We start from the raw sequence: 21,334 nt of genomic DNA on the forward strand, positions 1-21,334 counted from the left end.
CTGGAATGAAACAGCTTCCCCAGGGACACGGCTTGTTGTGCAGCACAAGTCTTCAGTCCTATTGCAGGAATGGGGTCAGGGCCCATTGCCTTTGTTGTATCTATTGTGTTCAGCTGTTTCTTCATGCCCGTACAGCAAATCGAATTGATTGAAGACTGGCATCTGCGATTCTGTGCGAATCATGATGAGTGTGAGGTGGATCATCCACTCAACACGTCTGGCTGAGGATAGTGCAGACACCACATCCTTGGCATTTTTCACTGACGTACAGAACTGTTCCGATATTTAGGATGAGGATATTTGTGGAGTCCTCTCCTCCAGTAAATTGTTTAATAGTCCATCGATATTATTGTTTGGATTTGGCAGGACGGACAGACCTTAGATCGGATCTGTTAGTCTTGGGATCATTTCCCCGCTCCATCAGAAATTAGTTCTGCTGGTCGGAATTTAACCAGTTAAGTGTGGTAGCTTTAATGGGTTGTCAACAGGTTTAGGTCCACGTGATTCCGACCCTGGCATGTTCACCCACACTCATCACTGAACCATGGATCAGCTTAATGGTAATGGTAGACTGATGAATTATCGTCAGGAAAATGTTACAGATTGTCGTTGAATACAGTTCTGCTTCTGCTGTTGCTGCAGCATCAAATGATAACACAGTTTGAGATGCAATATCTACAATTCAATTCTACTGATTGTCCCCCAATTCACACCGAGACCCATTTACCCATCAGTCCTGTATTCTCTACCTAACCTGGTTTCTGATGCGGTAACACTTGCATTTTCATATTCTCAATCTGCTGAGGACCTCTCCCTGGTGTCACGCCTCTAATTTGTTACTTTAACTCAATCCATTTAAAGTAATGATCGAAATCGTTTCTCTTCCACAATGTCAACTTCTGTATTTGAAGTGAATGTGTTTCCCTCTGTTTTTCTCCCTGACCATGATTAAGAGCTCTGCAGTGTCAGTGATGCCAGACTAATGTAGTTTCAGAGTCAAGGAACTTGTCCACCATGCATTATTGTTCAGTTCCCAGTGTACGGCACTCCATGTTGGACAGGATGTTTGAGCATCTTTGACATACTTCTTTGGAAATTGTCCAAAGACAGAAATTGCTGAAGAAATTGCAGCATCTTCTGGAATGAATGCAGTGTTTATCTTTCAGGTACAGTGACCCTCGACAAAGCTCCCAGTTTGTCAAGCAATTTTAGTATTTTTATTACCAGTATCCATAGCCATTTGTTTTGTGAAAATTTGTTCCGTGCCTATTCATTTCTGGAGAAATTCAGCAGGTCTATCAGTATCTGCAGAGACAGAGAAACAGCGTTAGCATTTCAAGCCCAGTGTGACACTTCTTCACAACTGAAAAGGATTGGAACCTTGGCTTTGTAATAGCTTTCCAGAGGTGGGAGATAGGTGACAGGGAAAAAGGGCGTGGCAAAGATAAACCGGCTTTTAGCAGTGGTGAATGAGAAGATGATATAAAATGGGTTTAAATTAAGGTGTGAATGGAGAAAGGAGTACTCTCTATTGAGTGCAAGATAAACAAGACACAATCACCCAAGGTCATAGGGAGGCCAGGAGGGAGAATGTTGAGTATGTGGCATCATAAAGATCTGGCCATAAATACGTTTTCACTGTCGAGATCATCGCCCCCTTTAGACAAAGGATATCAGGTGCTTGACATCTTATTGGCACGAGGAAGCGTTTCATGCTGCCTTAGTATTGTAATATGGAGAAACACAAATCATCATACGAAGTTTGTACTGAGTATTGTTTACCTGTCATGTTTACTATAGTTTCAAATTTGCAGTGTTTATCTTTAAATGCTTGTTCTTGAAGTTAGTATTGGTTGCAGTGTAGAAGGTTGAGGGATGACATTATGGAAGTTTCTAAAATCATGAGGGGTATGGATAGGGTGAAAGCCAAGGTCTTTTCCACAGGATGGGGGAGTTCAGCCGAAGAAGGCATAGGTTTAAGGTGAAAGAGGGAAAATTTACAAGGGACGCAGGGGCAATGTTTTTACACAGAGGGTGGTGTGGGTATGGAATGAGCTGCCAGAGGAAGAGTGATAGATGCCAGTACAGCTAACACATTTAAAACTCATTTAGACAAACATATGGATGGGAAACATTTCGAGGCATATTGGTCAAATGAAAGCAGATGGGACTAGCTTAATTTGGAAAACCTGGCTCACATTGACATTTAGAAAAGCTTCGCACAGGTTCAGAGTGGTTTTGTGAAAGGGAAGTTATATTTTGCCCTGTAAAATCATGCAAAGTATTTCTGGAGATGCCTGAGAATGTAACAAGCGGACTTGATAATGGGGATCTATTAGACACCAGGCTTTCCAGAGTTTTTCCACAAGGTATTACAAAATAAAAGTTCTCACACAAGACAGAAGCCCGTAGGATGATGGAGAATGTATTAACATGGGATGCTGATTGCTTAACATATAGAAATCGGAGAGTCAGGATTAATGGATCTTCATGATAAAGGTATATCTACTGGAGGACCACAGCTATCAGACCGATGGCATCAGTTATTTACACTCTATACTGATAGCCTGAAGGAGGAAGCTGAGTGCAATATACATCCGAGTTTGAGGATGACACTGAGAATCAAAAGGCAGGCTGTTATTTAATGGAGAGGACTTCCAGAAAAAGAACAGTACAAAGGCATTGGAGTGCTCCTGTGTATGAAACATAAAGTTAGCATGTTGTTGCAGCAAGTAACTAGTTTGGTTCATTAGCCGGCTTCGACCGATGAAAGGGTTGTGTTATTGAGAATCTGTAAAGTGGAGAGGCGATTATTCATTGGGGTTTAAATGAATGAGGAGTGATCCTGCTGAAAAATACAAGACACGGAAGGGACTGGAGAACGTAGATGTTGAGAAGTTGTTACCATTGCTGAGTAGAGTCTCGAACTCGATGACATAGATACCGAATATGGAACATCGATTTCTATCTGAGATGCAAAGTGATGTTTTCTCTCAGAAGGTAGTGAATGTCTGGAATTACCTAACCCAGAGAGGTGTGGAGGGATACAAGGAGTCGGCAAGAAAGTGGAGTTAGACCTGGAGTAGATCAGCCATGTTTGTAATTAATTACATGGCAATCTTGAGGGGCCGAATAGCCTACTCTTGTTCTTATTTATTAATTTCACATGTTATGCTTTTGCAAAGTAACTGGTTATTTTTCCGGAAGTTGTGTTGTGTAATGCTACATTCAGGTGAGCAGAAGATTTGTTTAGGTTAGCACTGGGTGGGGGAAAAGGGGCTGTATTTACAGCAAATCTGGGTCTGTAACATGACCCACATCTGGAGCAGACGTTGCGGAGAGGGGAAGCCTGGAAACAGAGATTGGGGGTGAGTGTCACTTCCTGACCCAGCCTGGATTTTCCAAGTACATTACAAAAACTGCACCTAACCATCGGAGTGGCTCGATCTGCCCCTATGTAGCAGGTCCGAAGGGCTGAATGGAACATCAAAACATAGGGCTGAGGGACAGAGTGGGCCATTTGGCCTTTTGACACGACTCAACCAGTAAATAAGGTCATGGCTCATCTCATTGTGGTTCTAGCTGCACTTTTCTCTCCTTGTACCATTATCCCTGATTCACCTGTCTATGGAAAATCAGACGAAGCCAGCCTCGATATAATATAAAGATTCAGCCATCCCATACTTCTGTGAAAGAGAATTCCCACTTGAATGAATTCCCACTTTGTGATTTTTTTCTCACTCCAGTTGTGACTGAGGATGGGGGGTGTCACTCTTTCCTTTTCTAGTCCCACTCATCCACTGCTCACAACAAATTTTAAATGTAACCAGGTTGGTGATATGGCCGATGTTAAAGGTCTCAGACTGGGTCAGGTTCAATGATAAGAACAAGTCAGGCAGATTTCTTTAGTCAGCCAAAGTTACTGACAGAACTAACGGAGGAGTATGGTGGATCTGTGGGTAGCACTGCTTCCTCACATCACCAAGGAGCTGGATTCAATTCCAACCTCAGGCGACCCTCTATGTTGAGTTTGAACATTCTCCCCGTGACTGTGTGGGTTTCCTCTCAGTGCTCCAGTTTCCTGCCACAGTCCAAAGATGTGCAGTTTAAAGTGGTTGCCCATAGTGCCCAGGGATGTGTAGGTTAGGTGGGTTAGTTATGAGAAATGCAGGGTTACATGGATAAGATTGGGGGGCACGTCCAAGTGGGATGCTGTTTGGTGAATCAGTGCAGACGTAATGGACGTAATGCCCTGCCTCCACACTGTAGAGATTCTATGACAATGACAATAAATTTGGACAACACAAATACTCAGTGGATACATACCTAATCCACTCTTATCAAGGTCTTATATGTTTCATTCTCATTCCAAGAGTAACCTGTTAAGGCCTTCATAATATAAGCCCTTCACCCCAGGAATACGTGAAATGAAATATCTCTGGACTGCTTCCAGTGTAATTATATCCTTTCTCACATAAGGAGACACAAAAAAACTAATCTCTCACTCAGATCATAATGTTTATAATTGTTTTCTCAAAGTGCTGTGAGTCTTTGGAACTCTCTTCCCCACAGACCATTGGAGGCAGAAATATTGAATATTTTTAAGGCACAGATGGAAGGTTCATAAATAACAACAGAGTCAAGGATTATCGAGGAATGGGCAGCAATGTGCAGTGTGGGGGGAAATGTAGACAGTGGTATCAAATAACACGGCTTCAGAACCTCCAGGAATATAATGCAAAATGAAATGATAATATCGATAAAATGTTAAGGGGGAATACAAGATGGCAGCGATCCATGCTGGGCTCTGCATCAACACACGGGCAAAGTGGTTCTCTAACCCACCCCATCCAAGCCATTTACTTAAAATTCAACACTAAAAGAGCGATAGAATCTTTAGTCATCCCGTTTTATCAAGTGGAAATGACAAAACGTGGGAAAGGATCGAGTAAGTCCCAACACACGGTGCACCCATCAGAAGCATCGAGCCTGCCTGAGGCTGCAGCTGCAACCCACTCTGCTCGTTCCATAGACCCAGGGCCTCACCAGGCCTTGGTCACTGAGTTCACCAAGTTATGTGAAATGATTGAAGCCATGATTGAAGAAGGGTTCAGCAGTGGCTAAAGCCGCTCTCAGCCGTGCTCCAAAAACATGAGCAGCAACTTGACAGCCTTGGAAACAGAACAGACGATGCCAAGCGCCGAACTGCAGCGACAGAGACCGTGATAGATTTCTCTCGGGAGAGGATCGTCAGCCTTGAAAATTAGGTCTGCCCCTTAACTGAACAAGATGACGACCTCGAGAACAGGGGTAAGATGAAGAATATTCACATCGTCGGTTTGCTGGAGCGGACAGAAGATTGTCAGCCGGTGAGTTTTTTCAAGAACAGGCTGCAGCGATTCCTTCACTTCAAAACTGAGGAGGGACGGGTGAAGAGTGAGACAGTTCATCGGGTTACGGTGCGGAAGTGAGACTCAGACCAACGCCTTCATCCAGCCCTTGCGCGATTACATAGTTATGGGGCCAAACAAAGACTGATGGAATCTTCCAGAACCGATGCGTTTAATTCACGAGGGCTCCAGGATTATTTTCTTTCAGGACTTTTCAACGGCGGTGATTCAGGAAAGAAAATCTTTTGATGATATCAAGAGAAGAATAAGGGAACTCTAGATTCAATATTCCTTACGGTACCCAGCGGTGCTCCATATTGCTTTCAATGGATCCATACGCTCGTCTGACTCTCCAGAGAAAGTGAAAACTTTGTGGACATTTTAAAGTAAGCTGGATATTTAGATAGTCATTTTAGATAGAATTTTTGTTGGATTTTTCTGCTATTAACCAGTGTTAAATTATAGCCGGGAGTGGGTAGAGTACTCATTTTTGACATCTTCATTAGTATTACTACTCTTTTTCTCTTTCTTTGCTTGTGTCTGGGGTGCAGCTCAAGCTGGAGGGAGTTACAAAGGTAGTTGTGATGACTAAGTGCCGACCGAAGGGCAGTTCAAGCCCGATGTTTGTTGTTAATTGCCATGGATTCCATATTGGTAGCGGGCAGAAGATAAAGTTTTGAGATATGTAAGCATCCCCAGTGGGCAGTGGGGGGTAAATTCCCCAATCGAGTGTCATTGGCATTTTGGATTTTATTTCGTTCTTTGAATTTTTATGTGTTTAGCTTTGGAAAGTTTTGAGAGCTTGTTAGTTGTAGTAGTTTTAGTTTGGGCAGGTTTTAGGCCCAATGAGTATTTTCTTAATTAATGATCAGCGATGTGTAATTCGATGTGAAACTCTCGAGTTGAAATGTTGCTACAGTGTGTTCTGGATAATGATGTGTTTAAATGTTGTACCTGGAACATTAAGGGGAGCCATCTGCCAGTCAAGAGGAAAAATGAAGTTTCTAGTCTTAAAACAGAGAGAGTGGATGTCGTCCTATTGCAGGAGATGCGCCTTGATGACAAGGAACATTTGACCTTATAGCAGGGTGGATTTGATCGGGTTTATTTCTCGTCTTTTAATACTAGGAGTACGGGAGAAGCCATACTAGTGAAGAAGAATCATCCATTTAAATTACTAGATTGTATTAGACACTCATGGAAGGATGATCATTCCCAAAGTCTTGAACTATGGGAAATAATACAGTCTTTTGAATGTTTATTGCCCCCTGGTGCACTGTCTTAAAATCCTGAAAGATGCATTTTCCAAAGTAAGTTATCTTGCATCATGGCACATTATTGTAGAAGGAGATTTCGACTGTCTTATGGCCCCACGGTGGACAGAATGTCCAAAGGTACCACAATACCCTCATTATAATGTAAGCAATTAGTGGATTAGAGCTGGTGGATACCTGGAGGCAGAACTACCTCACAAGTAGGGATTTTATTTTCTTCTTTAACCCACACAAATGTCACAATATGGTTGATCTCTTCCCCATCCCTGCAACAATCTTAGACACGGTGGCATGCTGCACAATTGGGAATATTACCCCAACATACCTGCCCCAGAATTAAGATAGAAGTCACATAAGATTATGTTGTATGCAGATGAGGGTCTCATGTTTTTGTCAAATCCCACAGTTTCGGCAGCTCACGTGATGCAATGCATTCATTCGCTTATCGCCTTTTCGGGCTTTAAGATTAATTTTACAAAGTTTGTGGCCATACCTATGGGAGGTCTCAGGGAAATACCTGATTTTGAAGGAAAATCCTGGTTTACTTTTAAATGGTCACGGGGGTGCTTTCTCTATTTCAGTATATTCATTGCATCTGTCTTTGATCATTTATTTAACGTGAACTATGTCCATTTCTTTGACAAAATTAAAAAAAGACCTTCAAAGATGTGAGGCACTTCCAATATCCTGGCTAGGTCAGATAGCTGTTCTGAAAATGAATGTCCTTCCTAATTTACGATACCCCGTGTGAATGCTTCCTTTGATGTTTCCCAGACAGATATTTAGGAGACTTTATGGCTGGTTTAGCTCTTTTATTTGGCACCATAAGCGACTCTTTATCAAGCTAACCAAATTGCAACTACCCCACAGATTGTGGGGAGTAGATCTCCCAGATTAAAAGCTGTCAATTAAGTTCTTTATTATCATATGTTAGTGTGTGGACCACTGAGGACTCGGCGTCAATATGTTTAGATATTGAACTCTCTCAGACAAAATGAACCCTTATTAGTCTGTTGTTCGTAGACAAAATGACAACATTTATGGAGTATTGTCATAACCAAATAATCATTAATGAAGTTAAAGTATGAATGGCAATGAGTCAGATCGAGGGCAATACAGCAAAAACCTTGTTTCTTACCCCTATAATTGGTATACCAAGTTGCCAACTGGGGATCATGGATTTATTGTTTAAACTGTGGGAAGCCAGGGGTGTACCTTGCTTCAGTGATTTAGAATTAATAGAATCCCTACAGTGTGGAAACAGGTCCTTGGGCCCAACAAGTCGACTTTGACCCACCTAGACCCATTCCCCGACCATCCTATATTTACCCTAACTAATGCCCCAACCTACACATCCCAGAACACTATGGGTAAGTTATCAATAGCCAATTCATCTAACCTGTACATCTTTGGATCCTGTTGCTGTGAGGCCGCAATGCTATCTACTGAGCCACAATGTTTTATTTCAGGGAGAAAGAATTACATCATTCGATCAAATAACTCGTAAGTATGGACTACCTAGTAGAGACCTCTTCTGTTTGTTTTTGTTTTCAGATCAGAGATTTGATTTAAAAAAAACACACACTTTTACCAGACTCTTACAGATCGGATAGAGAGAAGCGGGTGCTTAGTGCTCAGAATGCACTCTCTGTCAGTACCCTGCATCATTAGTTGGAGAGTGTCCCCTCAGACGAGACTGTGCAGCTTTGTGATGTCTTCAAGAGAGAGTTGGGGTTCAGAACACTTCGGAGACATGGGAGGATATTGGTGAAAATGCTCGAAGGATTTTGATCTGTAATAGGACCCATTCCATGCAGTTGAAAATTCTTCGTAGGGTCTATCTGACCCCAAATTGTCTCTCGAAATGCAAAGTGGGATTATCTTCAGCATGTCGTAAATGCAGAATGACTACATGCACTCTTACTCATTGCTTTTGGTCCTGCTGCAGGCTTCAAATATATTGGAGCACTGTGTTAGCTGTGATAGAGTGGGTCTTGGGGGCTGAATTGGAGATGGACCCGGTTTTTCTTTTCCTGGGCCTGCCCCGGATACTTTACAGAGATGCACATGCGGAAAAATTATATCCTTACTTTCTGTGCTAGGAAAAATGTTCTGTTGGGTTGGATATCTGAAAACCCCGGGTCTGTTGGGTCGTCGTAAGTTCTTCATGGAGAATATCTCTTTGGACTTTCTCACCAGTATGGTGCATCAAAAAACAGAGACTTATATAAGACATGGCAGACCTTTTTGGATTACCACGATACAGGCTGATCTGTCATATTAATAAGGGCTTGTGAATAGTCATGACGATATGGCCTAATGAATCTAATATCCAGCGAGAAAGAGTTATGAACATAAAAATGTGTATCAGTTAATGCTCTTGAAGAACGAGAGCTATCGCTTTGTTATGCTGAGCTGTACTATTTATTCATTATTTATTGTTTATTTTTGTTTTTTTTTCTCTGTCTATTTAGTGTTTTTAAATGTACATGTTTTGTATGTACATGCTCACGAGTGTAATTTTGATCAGTTATTTGAGTTGTGTTGTTATTGGGTTAATATAATATTAAAAATCTCTTTTTCAATAAAATTACTATTTTTATTTAATTTAAATGCTAACATTGATAGAATAGAGTCCCAAAGAACTCTCATTAGAGAGACCACTCATGCTGGTTTACCGTGAGGGTCACCACATTTTGGGTGATGGGGTGATGTTGAGAGAGCATTCCCTTCATGGTAACTTCAGTCAGTGTGAGGAACTGAACCTGCGCAGTTGGCCTCCCTCTACATCACAAACCTTCCGTCCAGCCAACTGAGGGACGGCAGAGCAACTGTTACGGACAGAAACAGTCACAGGCAAAGGGCAAGAGAAACTTTCACAACAATGAAAAGGGTACAATTCAGAAAACGGTCAAGATAACGGCTGAGGGTAAAAACGTTCTCTGCTCGAAATTGTATTTTATAACAAGACGCGCTTAGAAGCTGTCTTTGATTTAATATTATTAAGGTTAGTCAAGTGAAATAACCAGAATTACTAAGTGTGATTGGACATCTATAACGAAAAAAGTGTAGATTTTTGTTTGGTCTGTGTAAAGCATGCTGACCGTTGCATGAAAGTATATAGCTGATGGAATATATTGTTAGGAGAGTGCATTCCATGGGAAATGCCCTGAAACAGACACCTAAAGAAAACTGGGGTAAAAGTGCTTGAGTGTCGTCTGGTCAGTGACAGGAACCCAGGAAGTTGAATGACTGGAAGTTCTTGTAAGATGGAGCTGAGAAAACCATCAGTCAGCCGGACCTGATGAAATGCTAGAGCAAGTTTGAAGGGCTGACTGACCTCAGCGTGGTTTGAATTGTGTGTGGTTTGAAAAACGTACATCTCTACTCCTTCCTCTTATGTGTTCCACACTGGGGCACTGCCATTTTCCTGAAACTGGGAATTATTTGGAACATCATCTGGAATTTTCAATAAGTGGTATTCCCCAGAATATTCTACAACTGTAATGGGGGGGGGGGGGGGGGGGGGCGGGGGCGGGGGGGGGGGGGTGGATATTGCAAACGAGAGAGAGAGAGAGAAGGCGCTGCAGTGAGCGTGTTGGAGCATGAGCCTTGTTTGGGACTCGGTGCTATAACCGATATACAGTGACTGTGAGGGAACAGAGAGAATACGGTGACACTTACCCTGGCAGAATGGGGAAGGTTATTGATGCCTGTCCTGTATTGCTGGATATTCCTTCAGACCGCAGATACTGCACTGAGCTGGGTGGTGAGCACAGACCATGCTCGGTAGGTCTGGTGGTATGGCCCCCTCTGGGAAGGGAATGGTCCCCCTCTGTACTAGCCCATCCACTATGCCCGCCATGCTCCATCAACAAGCTGTGGTGTAATTGCCCCTTATATGCCATGCTCGGGGTAATCTGTGCAAGGCAGCACCAACCTGAGAAAGCTCAACTGTGTGCCCCTTGGCCTTTTAAAGATGGCACCAGTGCCAGGGATCACGGAATATCCAGGGGCACCCTGGCTACTTGTGTACCTCCAGTCATGATGGGTGGGAGAATCGGGCTGGTATTGAATAAGAGGGACACCATGGGGTGGGTAGGTAGCTAATGAGGTAAGTTCGATAAGATAGCACCAGGAATCTAGCTCAGCTTCGTACAGACAATCCCTCTGTCACAGTCAATGAAAATGAATTTGAGACAAATTACTGTTGTATACAGCTCAATGTGTCGAAGACTCTGTAGTCCTCCTTCCCAGTTGCAAAGCTGCAGGACAAATTCTCATTCAAAACTCTCCATCGCCTGAACTCACACTAGTATACCATTCACTCATAATTCTTCATAATACTGACCCGTATTGCATGATACTATCGAAATGTCTTCATTTCAGCATTCTGGAACCAGTGAACATATCTTTCCATGACATTTTTCCTCGGTCTCCCCCTCCCTTTCTCTATCACAAAACGCACGTATTTGCAGTCATACGGTTCTACAGACGGAAACAGGCCCTTCGGCGCAGATGTTCCATGCTGAACAAAATGTACATCCACACTCATCCAATTTCCCTGCGCTTGCTCAGTATCCTCTAATCATTTCCTATCTGTGTATTTGTCCAAGTGCCTTTTCAATGTTGTTAGTGTAACAGCTCAGTCCATATGTGTACCATTATCTGTGTAAAAGAGTTGCCCCTACGAGTTAATTTTTATTTTATTCTTCTCGAAGAATGAACGGATGTCCTCTAGTACTCGATTCCCCAACCTTGCGAAAAAAACTTGAAGTATTCACCCCGATGCACGTCTCTCACCATTTGATAAGATCTACACTTCTATAAGAACCCCTTCAGTTTCCTAGGCTGTAAAGAAATAAGTTCTGACCTGTCCATAATCTCCCTATAACTTAAACTCTTTAGATCAGGAAACATCACTGAAATTCCTACTACACTCTTTCTAATTCAATAATATCCTTTCTACAGTAAGGAGAACAAAACTGAAACCAATGCTCCAACTGCAGCCTTACCTGCAGCCTTACCAACACCCTGTACAACTGCAACACAATGTCCCAACTTCTATACTCAATGCGCTGATGAGGGCCAGTGTGCCAAAAGCCTTCTTCACTGTCCTGTGTATCTGTGACTCAAATTTCAGACAACCGTGCACCTGATCTCCAACGTCCTTTTGTTCCACTGCACTACTTAAGGCACTATCATTCATCACTAAACTCCTACCTGAATTTGACTTTCCAAAATGCAAGACGTCACACTTATCTATATTAAACTCCACATGCTATTTCTCAGCCCACTTCCCCTGCCGATCAAGGTACTGCTGCAATTTCTGATAATGTTCCTCACTGGATGCCTACTTTTTTAGTGTCATCTGCAAACTTATTAACCTTGCGTTGTGCACTCTGGTCCAAATCATTGATATAGATAACAAACAGCAATGGGCCCAGGACCGATCACTGAGGCACTCCACTAGTCACAGGCCTCCAGTCCGACAAGCATCCCTCCACCATAGCCATTTGCTTCCTAACGCTAAGCCAATTGTGTCGCCAATTTACCAGATTATCTTGGAGTCCATGCGATCTAACCTGCTCGAGCAGCCTACATGTGGAACCTTATCAAAGACTTCACTGAAATCCATATAGAATATGTCCACCACCCTGCCCTCGTCAACCTTCCTGGTCACTTCCTCAAAAAATTCGAACAAAATTTGTAAGGCATGATCTGCCATGCATATAGCTATGCTGACTGTTCAAGTCAAACTCTGTCTTTCCAAATGCATGCATATCTTATCTCTCAGAATCTTCTCAAGTGGTTTACCGAAAACAGATGGGAAGCTTTCTGGTCTATATTTCCCAGGTTTTTCTCTGCAGCCCTTCTTGAATAAGGCCACATTTGTTACCGCCCAGTCTTCCGGGACCTTGGCCCCTGACCTGTCTTCTCTCGTCTCTTGCAGTGCTCTTGGATATATCTGGTCAGGACCAAGAGATTTATCTGACTTTATGCATTCTACTATGCCCAACGGCACCTCCACTCTGATCTGAACGGTACCATGATATGACAACTAACCCCTCCAAAAGATCACAGATCTTCATGTCTTTCTTCATGGTAAATACAGAGGGGAATTTGAGGACCTCGCCCATCTCTTGTGGTTTTACACATGAATGCCCACTTTGGATTTTAAGGCGTCCTACTTTCTCTCTAGTCGTTCTTTTTCTTTACTATACTGAAAGCACATCTTTGGATCCACTGTAATTTTCTCAGCCAAGGCTATATCATACCCCCTTTTCGCCCTCCTGATTTCCTTCTTCAGTAAACTTCTGTATCCCTTGTGTCTCTCCAGAGATTCCATTGATTCCAGCTGCCTGAACCTGAGCCACGCCTCCTTTTTTGCTGGTCAGAGCCTAATTATCTCTTGTAATACAGGGTTCTCTCTTCCTGCCTCACTTTCCCTTCACCCTCACAGGCACATATAGACTTTGAATTTTAAAGAACTCCCACTTACCAGAGATCTTTTTGCCTGGAAACAAGCTACTCCAATCAATCTTTGCAAGTCCATGTCTAATTCCAACAAATTGGCCTCGCCCCAATTTAGAACTTGAATCTGTGGACCAATTTTGTCACTCCCATAACTATTTTAAAATTAATACAGCTCCAAAATGCTCCCCCACATTACCTCTGTCGCCTATCCTGCCCTATGCCCCAACAGTAGGTCGAGTTTGTCCCTTCCCGAGTAGGACCCTCCATATGCTGCTTATGGAAACTTTCCTGAACACACTTAACAAATTTCATTCCATCTAAGTCCTTAACACTCTGGACGTTCCAGTCCATGTTAGTATAATTAAAATCACCTATTATGACAATCTTATTGTTCCTGCAAGTCTCCCCAGTCTCCCTGCATATTTGTTCCTCCAATTCGCATTGATTATTTGGAGGCTTATAGCGCAACCACTGTAACATTACCACCTCCCTCTTACTTCTTTTTACCATCCACAAAACCTCACTGGACATTATCTCAGTTATTTCATCTTTACATACTGGAGTGGTATGCGCCTGAATCGGAACCATTGGTATTTAAACTGTTTCCATTTACATCTCTCCTTTGCAATGATTTTCACACCCACAGAGCCCCTTGTCAAGGCACAGTGGAGACATAGAGCTGTAAATGGATAGGAGCTGCACATCCTGTCACTGCCAGCATCGGCTGCTAGTTTCCCCACACTGGGCAGTGATCTAACACAGTGTTACCGAACAATGCAAAAGCCTGGGGTTATATATGAATGAACCAGTGCGGTCTTCAAAGCTCCCTACGCTGGACATTTAGCCCAGGATTGTAGATCAAACATTGGTGTGGGCTGCACAGAGTACCACTCTGGACCGGATTTACACAGTGCTCCATCCTGAATATGTAATGGATGGGCTGGTTATGTGAGTTGGATTACGAATGTGAGAGAACGAAACTTCTGGCAAAGCCTTTATTTTGTATTTTCATTCTTGTGATTGGACCCTTCAAATCCTGACTCATCCGATTAGACCCGACCCTCTGGATGAGTGATGGTGACTGTTGTTACAGCATCTGGGTCTGTAACATGACCAAAAATGGAGCAGAGGCTGCAGAGACGGCAGTCTCCATAAAATGGCATGAGGAAATCACAATCAGATCAGCCATGGTCTGAGTGAACGGTGGGGCAGGATTGTGTGGACCACGAATGTAACTTATTCATCTATTTCTATTTGTAACAGGCAAATTCCACTTCTCTCCCAGTGTCCCATACTGGTGGGGAGTGAGTCACCTCCTCCTGTTCCTGCGTAACAGGATCCTCGGGCCTCACTAGCCTCCAGATTTCCCTGTGCCCTAGTTTCGAGCAGTTGAATGACTGCCTCCTGTTCCTGTGACCCAGTCTCGAGCAGTTGAATGACTCCCTCCTGTTCCTGTTTCCCAGACTCGAGCAGTCGAGTGACTGCCTCCTGTTCCTGTGTCCTAGACTCGAGCAGTTGAGTGACTGCCTCCTGTTCCTGTGTCCCAGTCTCGAGCAGTTGAGTAACTGCGTCCTGTCCCTGTGTCCGAGTCTCGAGCAGTTGAGTGACTGCCTGCTGTTCCTGTGTCAGAGTCTTGAGCAGTTGAGTGACTCCCTACTGTTCCTCTATCCAAGTCTCGAGCAGTTGAATGACTCCCTACTGTTCCTGTGTCCCAGTCTTGAGCAACTGAGTGCTGCCTCCTGATCCCAAGTTTGTGAAAGTAGATGTCTTCCTCTTGCTACCGATTAACAAGCTCCAATCGTTCTGTGCTCACCTGCTGCTTCTGTAGAATGGAGTTGAGGGACTGAATGGCCTCTTCACATTCCTTACAGCTTCTCTTGACTAAAAGCCTTTCTCTTGTTTCTGCACAACACCATCAAAATCTGAATGATGTATTTTTGTATTTGACTCTCAGTAATTGAGCAAACAAGCTGACTGACAGAATTCAGAACCAGAGTAGCCTTTTCCTGTTCCTGTGTTATACACTCAAGAGTCAACAGAGTTTCAGTGATGTACAGCATGGAAAAAGACCCTTGATCCAGCCGTCCATTCTGACCAAATATCCTAAATTTATCTTGTCCCCCTTGACAGCACCTGGCCCATATCCCTCTAAACACTTCCCATGCACGTACCCATTCAAATGCCTTTTAAATGGTGTAATTGTGTCTGGCTCCGCCACCTCTTTTGGGTGCTCAAACCATACACACAGCAGTCTATCTTTGTACCTCATTTCCCTTGATAAAACTTTCTCCTCTCACCTTAAACCTTTGTCCTGTAATTTTCGACTTGCCTATGCTGGGGAAAAGACGTTGACTGTTTACCTTATCTATGTTAAAAATCACACAATCACCTGATGAAGGAGCGTCGCTCCGAAAGCTAGTGTGCTTCCAATTAAACCTGTTGGACTATAACCTGGTGTTGTGTGATTTTTAACTTTGTACGCCCCAGTCCAACACCAGCACCTCCGAATCATACCTTATCTATGCCCATCATGATTTTATAAACCTCTTTAAGATGGCCCCTCAGCTTCAACGCTTGAAAATAGCCTCAGCCTATTCAAACTCTCCCTGTAGCTCAAACCCTCCAACACCTGCAACATTCTTTTAAATCTCTTCTGCACGCTTTCACGTTTGACAACATCTTTCCGACAGCAGGGTGACCAGAATTAAAAGCAGTATTACAAATGTGGCCGAACCAATGTCCTGTACAGATGCAACATGTCAAGCAAGTACCAATAAAGGAAAGATCACCAAGTGCCTTCTTCACTGCGCTGTCTACCTGTGACGGCACTTTCAAGGAACGGAGAACCTGCACCACAAGGTGACACAGCAGCTCAGTGACTAGCATTGCTGCTTCAGAGCGCAGCGATCTGGGTTTAATTCTATCCTTGAATGACTGCCTGTGTGGTGTTTGCACATTCTCCCAGTGTCTGCATGAGTTTCCTCCGGGTACTACGTTTTCCTCCCACAGTACAAAGATATACAGGCAAGTGTAGATTGGCCATGCTAAATTGCCCCAAGTACCCTGTGATGTGTAGGCGAGGTGGATTAGCCATGGGAAATGCAGGCTCAGAGGGATAGGGTAGAGGTTTGTCCAGTTGGATACTGTTTAGAGGGACGGTGAGGCCTTGATGGGCCGAAAATCCTGTTTCCTCGCTGTAGGGATTCTATAATTTCAATGGAGTTCTCTTTGATTGGCAACTTTCGACAGGGCACTACCTACATGTCTTGCCCTGATTTGTCTTGCCAAAATGCAACACCTCACATTTATCTAAATTTAACTCCATCTGTCACCCCTCGGCTCACCTAATCAAGTTTCCACTTTGTTCTGAGATATCATTCTTCACTGTCGACTGCACCACCAAATTTGGAATTATCTACAAACTTACTGACCGTACTTCATGTGCTCAATTGCAAATGATTTGTATCTGTGACAAGAGGCAGTGGACTCACTATTGACTTTTGTGGCACACCACTGGTCACAGGTCTCCAAGTTTAATGAGCAAATGTCCACTGTCACGCCCTATCTTGAATATTCAAGAAAATTTTGGATCTAAATGGCGAGCTCTCCCTGGATTCCAGGCAGTCTGACCTTGCTAACCAGTCTACCATGTAGAACATTTTGCTTTTCTTACTGAATTCCATAAAGACAACATCCACTATCCTGCCTTCATCAATCATCTTCATCACTTCCTCACAAAATTCCACCGAGTCAGTGAGACGTGATGTCCAATGTGCAAAGCACTCTTCAGTCCTTGTCTTTCCAAATGCATATACATCCTTTCCCCCAAAGTCCCCTCCATCAATTTAGTCACTATTGACGTCAGGCTCACCAGTCTATAGTTACCTGGTTTTTCGTTTCTTTCTGAAATGATGACACTATGTTAGCAGCTCTCCAGTCTTTTGATGCCTCACCTGTGGAAATCAATAATACTGATATATCAGCAAAAGTCTGAGCAATCTCTTTCCTAGCTTCCCACAATCTTCTGGGATACAACTGATCCGGTCCCAGGGATTTGTTCACCTTTATGTGTTTTCCAATGTCCAACACCTCCTTGTAATATAGATACTTTTCAAGATATCACTATACACTTCTTCATTTTCTCACTCTTGTAACCTCCACCACATTAAATACTGAGGAGAAATACTTGTTTATATCTTTTCCATCTCTTGTGGTTCCACACATAGGTAGCCTTACTGATCTTTAATGTGCCCTATTTTCTCCCTAGTTAATCTTTTGCCACGAACAGATTTGTAGAAATTTGTCAATACATCGTTAACCATATTTCTAAAGCCAACCCGTGTTCACATTTTTCTGGCCCGATTTCACCATTGACTATACACTTGCTGCCCTTATACTCCTCTGGGGTTTCACTTGATTTCAGCTCTGTTTACCTGACATATGCGTCATTGCTTACCTTGACCAGAACATCAATATATCTAGCCATCCAGCAATCCCTGCACCCACAGCCTTGCCCATCTCACTAATAGGAACACGTTGGCTCTGAACTCTCTGGATCCAAGTTTTTATGGTCTTGCATTTTCCAACCATCCCTTTCCCTGTGAACAGCATATCGAAATCAGCCTTTCAGAGGGCTCGCCTAACTCTTTCAAAATTGGCCTTATTCAAAGTTAGAACTTTAATGTTTACATCAGGTCTTTTCTATTCCATAACTATTATAAAACTAATATTTATTTGTAACAGACTTGAAATGTTAAGTAAATATTTCCTGCCCCTCTGTAACAGGCTCGAGAGGTTGAATAGCCTCCTCCTGTCCCTTTATAACAGCCACGAGACATTAAATGACACAGCAACCCTTGGATTATGAGCAGCCATTAAACTATATCTGATGGAGGTACATCCCTTTTAAGTTACCGGAACACAAATAACACAATGTACTCCAGGTGCCCTCTTAGTAACACCTCATACAGCTGCAGCGACAATTCCTTTTATTTTGAATGATTTTGTTTGCAAAATGTGCTAATGTTCCAGCGTTCCACCTTTTCAAGTAGCAACAGGCTAATATGGATTGAAAGGCCTTCTCTTATCCCTCTGTAAGAGGCCCATAGGGACAGAATTGCTTCGGCCTGTTCCTGAGCAGCAGTCTCAGTGCTCTGTCTCAAGATTAAGGAAGGTTCTGGAAACACGGCATTAAAAGCAGGAGTAGCCTCACACCAGATAATAAGTATCATACTTTGTGTTCAGGTATCTAGAAACTTGCCCACCCGACGTTTTTTTTTTATGTAGCCGATCTGTTATTTTATAACTGCTTCCTTTCATAAACAGAGTGGAACATATATAGAGCCTTGCACTGTCCTGTTAATACTCTCGTATGCAAGGAAAAAAATGATTAAAACATTGAAAGATTTATGGTTCATCCCTCAGCAACCCTTATCCATTCCATTCAAACCCAGTAACTGTTCCCTTTTATAATGAGATGAAAAGTGATGTATGGAACTGGTTAACTGATCTTATTTGTTCAGTGACTGTGAATAATACCAGTCTTCGTGGATTCTAGTTATCCCAGTGGAGGATTTCCATCTTTTAACGATAAATGGGCGTCTTTCAATGTGTTATCCCATAACATGAGAGGGAGCATCACCGACAGCACTGACAGGGAACAGCAGACCCAGGGAGAGGAGGAGGAGAGATCAGACTCTTAGAACATTAGACTGGAATGTTCCAAACATGGACCAGACTCTGACAATATTGGACTGGAATGTTACAAAAATGGATCAGAATCTGGGAACATTAGACTGGAATGTTCCAACAATAGACAGGAGTTTATCCGATTATGTTTGGTATCTTTCTGCATTTTATTGGTTGTCCTTGTCATTCCAGATTTATTATGCTCTTCGCATTATTCAATATTTTTATTATCCTTTCCTGGCTATCGTTGGTGTTCCTGGTAAGTGTCACTGTCCAGTTTTTTTCTACAAACCTGTTATGACTGTATTACTGTTCTTTCATATATTCTACACTTCTGGCCACTATTATTGTTCATGTTGAAACTCTACAGACCACTACTAGCTACATCAATGAAGGTGTTCAATTACTGCCTCCCTCTGCTTTGGCAGTGTTACTCATGGGTCTCTATGTTGACCTCCTCAGTTTCAGCGGAGAACCGCAATGTATTGTATATTTGCCTTTGTTATTTAAATATTAAGAGCATGGAGGTCACTGTCTACTGTTCTGGTTACAAACTCCACTTTTTTCTAGTGTTTTCATCCCATCTCTGGCCAATATCTGCGGCTGAAACAGACGAGTCATAAATGTGTGGGTGATCCCTTTGACCATGAGCTGATTCCTGACACCATGGCCTGACCATTTCTAACTTGAAATATTTATCACTCCACAATGCATCTCACTGGCTTATTCCATCTCCTGTTTGAACCTTGAGTTATAAAATACAGTCTTAATGATGATAATAATCTGCTGCTGACGCTCCCGGCTTCAAACCTGCCGAAGCAAATCTGATTCGAACTCACACCAAACTCCCATCAATCTGTCATTCATGTGCATGCCGAGTATATTGCTATTGTGTATGGCAATGCCTTTATTTTAACATTCTCAAACACTTTCCCTCATCCGTCCATGAAACTTCCCTCGTTCTCTCTCTGTCGATTATCCAAAAGCCTGCCAGTTGTTCGTATGTAAAATAGTTTCCTTCACGTGTGTTCCTTTCGCATTCAACCACGGCAATCGCGCACACACACGCACTCTCTCTCAGTTTCTGATGAACACACACACACGCGCGCACACACACACACAGAGCAAACCTTCCCATTGTAGGCAGTAATCTGATGCGAGTATAGTTAGCATATGATCGTAAAGTTTGCAGTACTCTCCATGCTGGGCAGATAGTGCAGTTTACTGAGCAACACACTCGCATGTTCTGCACAGCTCTCCATGCTGGGCTGTCATCTTGCCCCGGTTCATGTTGTTTGTGGTGTTGTTGTAAGCAGATTGAGAATTTGATGTAACAAACCATTTCAGCTGATCTGACAATGTTCTCATTCTTGTAATTTTACTCTCGAATATCTTACATTCTCCAGTCAGTCCCACTGCTCTGTCTTTTTTCCCCATATTTCCACAACCACCTCCCAGTTAATTAACTGCCTGTTTCTGTCTTTAATGTGAATCTCTCAGCCCCTCTGTATCTTTCCCTAGGTTTTCTCTCCCTAATGTTTCGAGTGCTAGCATTGTGTAGCTCAGAAACAATGAAATGGTGTGTGTCAGGCTGTTGTTCACTTCCCGGTATGTCACATGTGATGGCCATGGACAGGCATGTTTCAGAAGTTATGAGACTCATCCTTGTAACTTGGACTGTACCTGTGTTTGCCCCACTCAGGTGACCTTGCGATCAGTAACTCGGGGAAGCCCATTGAGTAAAGGACCAGGCATCTAAATTGTGTGACAATGCTGTCATTTTCTTTAAAAATAAAAGGTTATTTTCTCTTTTTTTAACAAGATGTCTTAAAGGCCAAACTGCTTACTGAAATGGCTCAAGTAAATAACTTACGAGACTTTTAGGGTTTTTCATAAATAGTAGTAACAATGGCCAGCTCGCATAGACCAGGCTTTCTAGTTTTTTCCTTACAGCTGTAAGTCACCAGGTGGTTGTGTCCCAGAAGGGTTGGAAGTTTTAGTAAATTATCCCCAGCTGCTATTCTCTCTGAAGCTTCACTTGATGCTGTTTACTCCTGGATTGGAGAACTGCATGTCTGAATGCTCCTCTTTAACATGGAGTGTGTTTAGGTGATGTTAGTATATTGGAACAGTTCATTTGTAGAAGGTACTGTATCCATTATTTGGTTAATGTTTCCAATAGTTAAGTTATTCTAAACTCCTCTTCATTTTGTATGGCTTCTCATTAGAATGTTTAAATATATTGTGGTTTAATTAATGGTGAGTGGTGTGACGTGTAGCATCACATCTGGAACACCCACTTCACATCTACCTTTAAAATACGAAAAGGTTCGTATCCAAGCTACCTGCTTAAAATAGTTTGAGGCAGTCTGGTTGGTCTATAGCAAACTGGGGTCTCTTGTTTGGTTCTAAATCGGTAACATCAAATTGGGTTTAGAATTACAATTCCTACAGTGTGCCAACAGGCCATTCGACCCAACAAGTCCACACCGACCCTCCGAGGAG

This window comes from Chiloscyllium plagiosum, unplaced genomic scaffold (assembly GCF_037043375.1).
Source record: "Chiloscyllium plagiosum isolate Xiang-an unplaced genomic scaffold, Cpla_swu_hap1 HiC_scaffold_50, whole genome shotgun sequence".
NCBI classification, from domain to species: Eukaryota; Metazoa; Chordata; class Chondrichthyes; order Orectolobiformes; family Hemiscylliidae; genus Chiloscyllium; species Chiloscyllium plagiosum.